Genomic DNA, 6,000 nt, shown 5'->3' with positions numbered 1-6,000 from the left:
AATTCCTTTACTTCCGACTGATCACAAACTAGTCCATCAAACTATTCCATCCTTTCTCTCTCTCTCTCTCTTTTTAAATTGAATTAATTTTTTTCACTTTCTGTTTGTTTCTTAAGCACGCTCTACACCCAATGTGGGCTCGAACTCACGCCCCTAAGATTGAGTCATTTGCCTTACTGACTAAGCCAGCTGGGTGCTTTTTTAAGGTTTTTATTTTAATTCCAATTAGGTTTTTTTAAAGGTTTTATTTATTTATTTGTCAGAGAGAGCGCGCACGCACAAGCAGTGGGTGGGACAAGCAGAGGAAGAAGCAGCCTCCCCACTGAGCTAGGAACCCTATGTAGGACTCGATCCCAGGACCCTGGGATCATGACGTTAGCCGAAGGCAGACGCTTAACCGACTGAGCCACCAGGTGTCCCTCATTCCAGTTCGTTAACATACTGTGTTCTATTAGTTTCAGATTCCCATCCTTTTCTTGAGGAAGCAGATTTTCAGGTCTATGCTTCACACCTTGGTTTTAACTTTTGCAGTTTATTTGTTGGTTTACTCTAATTTTGACTTTTTAAGAATTCAACAACATTGTTGTATTTCATGGACTCCATTTTTATGGTCATTTTCTGCTTAATCAAAGTGAGACTTGTTTTCTATTTATGGAGCGAAATAAGGCTTCCTTTTTAAAATATATTTTGACAAAAGTGAATCCACCTAAAGAACAAAATAATACTTATGGGTCATGGGTTTTTAAATTTTTTAAATATATTTTGACAAAAATGAATCCATCTAAAGAACAAAATAATACTTATGGGTCATGGGTTTTTAAATTTTTTAAATATATTTTGACAAAAATGAAACCATCTAAAGAACAAAATAATACTTATGGGTCATGGGTGGCAAATGTTGCAGTGTTGCTGTACTGCTCATATGTTTGAGGTCTGTTGAAGACTGTTCCCTGTCCTGCTCTGCTGTCTTATGGTTCAATGAGAGGACAGGTGTGAACTCATCAGTGTCATCCTGATTAGAGGGACCAGTGCCAGGGACACCTGGGTGGCTCAGTCGTTTAAGCGTCTGCCTTTGGCTCACGTCATAATGCCAGAGTCCTGGGATCCAGTCCTGCATGGGGCTCCCTGCTCAGTGGGGAGTCTGCTTCTCCCTCTGCCTATTGCTCCCCCAGCTTGTGAGCTTACATGCTCTCTCTCTCTCTACCTAACAAATTTAAAAAAATATATTTTTTAAAAGATGGAGCAGGGTCTACATATCACTAACAATGACCACAATTAATTAAATCTTCAGAAGCCTGTGCCATCAGACCTTACCACCCTCTTCCTTGTGCAACCGGTCTTTCCTTCTTATTCATTGAAGATTTTAGGACTTGTCTCATTCTGTGCCCTACCCCTGTTTCTGACAAATTTCTTGATGATTTAATATCCTTTTAAATAATCTAGCTACATCCATGCCTTTGTTTCTTGGTTCCTCCCCTTGGAAGATCTACACCTCCTCCCCACGTCAGCCATGCTCATAGTTGCCCATGGGCTTTATCATTACTGACAAGTGCATCATCTCCAAAATCTCAGTGCCAAGCACACCTCTCTTTGGCCCCCTCCTATCTCTCCAGCTCCTTCTTCCCCCTGCACATAAGCAGGTTGCTGGAGAAAGATCCACATCCTTGCTGCCTGGCCCCATTTCAAATTTCGGATCACAGAACTCCACTACTGCATTGGGCTGGTCATTTCACCCTTGGCTCTTTTCTTCACCAAACTCTCAGATCTTCTCCCCGACCTCACTGTCAGCTAACCTCCCTCCTTCTCCTTTCCCAAAGGTTCAGTCCCATCGTATGGCTTCTCTGAGCAGCATTTGGAAATGCCAATCATTTCCTTCTTATCGAAATACTTTCTCTCTTTGGCCTCTGAGATATCACACTCTCCTGGTTTTCCTCCGCAGCATCCTTCTCTAGATTCCAGATGTTGACATGACCCTGAAATCCATCCTCAGCTTTCCTCTCGTCCCTACCTACACTCACTACGTTTTACACATTTTCTCTATCTCAGTGATTCCCAATTTAAATCCCTAGTCTTGCGTTACCATCTGTTTTTCTGAAGCTGCAGACATATACCCAACTGCCTACTGATGTCTCTACTTGAAGATCCAGTTGGTAATTTCACGTGCCCAAAACATGTTCACTTCTCCCTACTCCAACTAAAATCAATCCCTCCCAATCCCCCCTCCCGTATTTGTGACCGAAACCACCATTCACCCAGTTGCACACGCCAAAAACCTTGTATTTACCCTTGACTCCTTTCCCTCTCACCTCACATCCAATCCATCTGCAAATCTCTCTGTTCCACCTGAAAAAAAAAAAATCCCTAATTTGATCATTTGTCCCCACTTCCTTCCTGACCGTACTAGTTAAAGTCACCATCCAGTATTACCTGGACTCCTGCAGTCTCTTCCTAACTAGCATTCCTGCTTCTACTCTGAGCTCTCTAGGACCAGAGTCCTCTTTGTAAAAATCAAACCACGCCCCCACTCCCAATTCTCTAGTAGTTTCCCATCGCAGAATAAAGTACAGATTCCGTATTAAGACCTTCTCTGACCTGGCCCCCCATCACCTGGCCCACCCCCATTCCCTACCACTCTTTGTCTCACTCCCTGCATTGCAGGCACCCACACAGTTTCTCTAACACACCAGGCATAGCCCCTCTGCTTGAAGTGTGTTTCCTCCCAGCGGTCGCCATAGCTCACCTCCTTATGTCATTCCATTTTCTGCTCAAATGTCCCCTCTTCAGAAGACTCCCTGACCACACTTGTACCTCCGTCACTCTCTACCCCTCCCTCTGCTTTATTTTTCCTGTGGGTCCCCCCCACCCACAACACTTCCTGCTTAGGCTAATATTTAGTTCGTTTGTTAGTGAGTTCGCTAGTTGGTTATATACTTACCCACTAAAACATCGCTCTGGGAGGACAGGGACCTTCCATACCGCTGTATCCCCAGTTCCTAAAACAGTGCCTGGCACACAGGAAGCTCTCCAAAAATATGCGTTGAATGAATGATTTTCCAAAGGCAAGGGGTGCAAATAAGTGTATATCCAGTAGATTTCCATGGGCACCTGCTCCCTCCCAACATCCCCCCCCAAAACACCCCCTTTTTCAGCTCTAGGGAGAGGGTGACACTTCCTGGGGTTGGGGGAGGGGCGCCTCAGTTTCCTTCGTCCTCCCACCTCGTGGGGGAGTCAAGACTCAGTGGGCGGTGAGCGGACAGAGGTCCCTCTCTATGGTCCTACTCCCCAGGCCCCTCCTCCCTAGCACCCGGCGTGCCTCTATGGTTCTTCCTGTCATTAGTCGGGAGGGGGCGCTGTGCGCAGGCGCGGGGTGAAGCCGCGGCGGGGCCGGAAGGAGTGCAGCGGCGGCCTCGGCGGCGGCGGCGACGAAGCTGTCGGCGGCCGCTTCTGGTGACTAAAAGCCGTGGCGACAGAGGCCGCCGAGCCCGCTTGGCGAGCCGGCGAGCTGAGTGGCGAGTAAGTGTCGGCTGCGGGGCGCACCCGGCTCCTCGGCAGGCCGCGTGAGGCGAGTGGCGTCTCAGCCCGGCGCCTCCATTAAGCCCCGGGGTGGGGGCGGGGGCTGGGGCCACGGCCGTGAGGGGCGGCGGGGCCGCAGAGTCGGGGGCGCGGGCCTGGCGCGGCGGCCGCCCGAACGCGAGCGGGCCCGGGGCCGCGCGGGGCGCCGCTGAGCGCAGGGCGGCTCGAGCAGCGGGGCCGGCGGCGAGGCGGGAGCCACAAAGGCGCAGGCGGCCGGCGGACCCTCCCCCGCGCCCGCCACTTCGGGAAGTTTCGCGGGCCGGTCCCTCGGCCTGCTGCGCGAGGGCGAAAGCGCCGAAAGACCGAGTTTCCCCGCCGGCACCTCGCGGGAGGCGGCGTCGGTGGAGCCGAGCGCGGCCTGGAGCGCGCGGGCAGCGATGCCCTGTGATTCTGAACTACGGCGCCCCCGGCCCAGGGGCGCCGGGCCTCAGTCCCCAGTCCTCCCGACTCGGTTCAGGAGGGCTGTCTTCTCGAGGAAGCCGGCGACTCCCACCCAGCCCTCGTGAGGACATCCAAGTGCGTCAAAACCCCGTGCAGCGCGGGGAACGCGAGCCCGACAAAATGTGCCTGGAGCGCCGCGCAGTGAACGAGACCGGCGTTCCCGCGTGGGATGTGGCTGGAGACTGCGTGGAACGATTGTCTCAAAACTTTGGGCCACTTCAGTCCTGTGGGAGACCCCTCCCCTCCCCCAGGGTGCCTGCGGGGTCCCATGTAAACCAGCCAGGGGCCCTGTAAATAACCCGAATATCGCACACGTGATAAGTGCCTGGGTCGAGCTCGTCCTAAGCAACTTTGCTAATGCAAAGAGAAGATTTATTTACCCTGCTGGGAGCTGGGAGAGATCAGGGAAGATTTTAGGACCGACCTCAATTTTAGCACGCTTGCGTGAAGAACGACTGCCGAGGAACAGCCGTGCTTTGTTTGTGTTTATTGTATGGGTGATTTATTGGGGCTGGGCATAGGGAATGGTGTGACTCTGAGGAGAACCTGGGGCCAGATTTGGGATCTCCCCCCCCCCCCCCCCGTAATCCTAAATAGAGGTTAGCGGGCAGCAAGTGAAAAAGAAGCCTTCCAGCCCCTGTGGAGGAAATCCAATAAAGGAAGTTGAAAGTTGAAATGGGAGTCAAGGAGACAAAGTTTATGAAATAGGGTAGACGAGAGCACCTTTGCTTGCTAACTCTGATGGCTTCTATTTATTTATTTATTTTATTTATTTTTAGATTTTATTTATTTGACAGAGATCACAAATAGGCAGAGAGGCCGGCAGAGGAGGAGGGAGAAGCAGGCCCCCCGCTGAGCAGAGAGCCCAACTCGGGGCTCGATCCCAGGACCGCCACCCAACGCCCCTGATGGCTTCTGTTTAATCAGTGTTCGTTATATTCCAGGCTGTGTTAGGTTCTTTTCAGACCTTATAACTAGCTGGCGATGTTATTTTCATTGTCAGTAAGACAAAACATGATGCCAGTTACTATGTACTAGACACTGTTCTAAGCATTTTAAATGTATTAACTCCTTTAATCTTCAGTGATGGGGGTTCTGTTCTTAACAAGGAAGGAAACGAGGTACTGAAAAATAACTTACACAGTCACAAAGCTTGTAAGGGTCAGAGCTGGAACTTGAACTCAGTTGGGTTCCATAGTTTATGCTCCTAATTATTTTGCTATACCTATGAATGATACTTATTTGAAAAGTTCTGGAGTATTTACTTGGGGCCAGGCAATGTTCTCTGTCCTGTGGCTATGGGAGTCAGTAAGATGTAGGGTCCTACATCTTTAGAACTTGCTTTAGCAGAGGAGCTAGCTATCTAATACAGCTTTCTAAGTAATTGTAGATTATTGTGCCAAGAACTCTGGAGGATTGTGATATGTTGTGTGAATGAACAGTGGGGGATGGTCAGGAAAGGTCCTCCTTCTGAGGAGGTGATACTTAAGATGAGAAACTCAAGGATGAATGGAGTTTATTTGGTCAGAGACAGTGAAAAATAATCAGCCAGCTAGAGGGAAGAGGAAGGAGCATGGCCTGTTCAAGGGACTGAGCCATGGTCCCTGCAGAATTGTGAATAGGGGAGGGGTGCAAACTGAGGCTAGCTGTGTCAGCAAGGGTCCTAAGGCCATGGGATTTTGGTCCTACCATGATGAGATTTTATGATTCAAAAACCAACAAACCAACCTCCATGCTACATGAAGATAAGTCAGACACTATTGAGATAGAAGGGGTCTCGTATCATGAGTTCACAGAGGATTCACCTGTAAAAAGATTGTTGAAAACGATTTTTTTTTCCTTTTGTGGATGAGACTGTGCTTGCTTATTCCAGTTTCTGAATCAATTTTTACTCGACATTTGAGGAAAATCTTAGGTTATATATGTTAAACATTTTAGCCAACCCAGTGAAGATTTTAATTTTTGGTTTTAAACTTTTCCTATTGT

The 6,000-nt window shown here is 49.1% G+C and overlaps 1 protein-coding gene across 4 annotated transcripts in view; it reads left to right on the top strand.

Annotated features, from left to right (window-relative positions):
• The first annotated feature begins 3,349 nt into the window (after positions 1-3,349).
• Positions 3,350-6,000, top strand: part of RNF216 (ring finger protein 216) — a 142,795-nt gene continuing 140,144 nt past the window's right edge. For all 4 annotated transcript variants that reach the window (XM_032326721.1, XM_032326718.1, XM_032326722.1 and 1 more), the window contains exon 1: positions 3,350-3,513. The gene's annotated coding sequence lies outside the window, so the exon portion shown is untranslated. The remainder of the gene's footprint in view (positions 3,514-6,000) is intronic.

The sequence above is a fragment of the Mustela erminea genome, chromosome 20 (assembly GCF_009829155.1).
Source record: "Mustela erminea isolate mMusErm1 chromosome 20, mMusErm1.Pri, whole genome shotgun sequence".
Lineage (NCBI taxonomy): Eukaryota > Metazoa > Chordata > Mammalia > Carnivora > Mustelidae > Mustela > Mustela erminea.
This window is presented reverse-complemented; position numbering and strand designations above follow the sequence as displayed.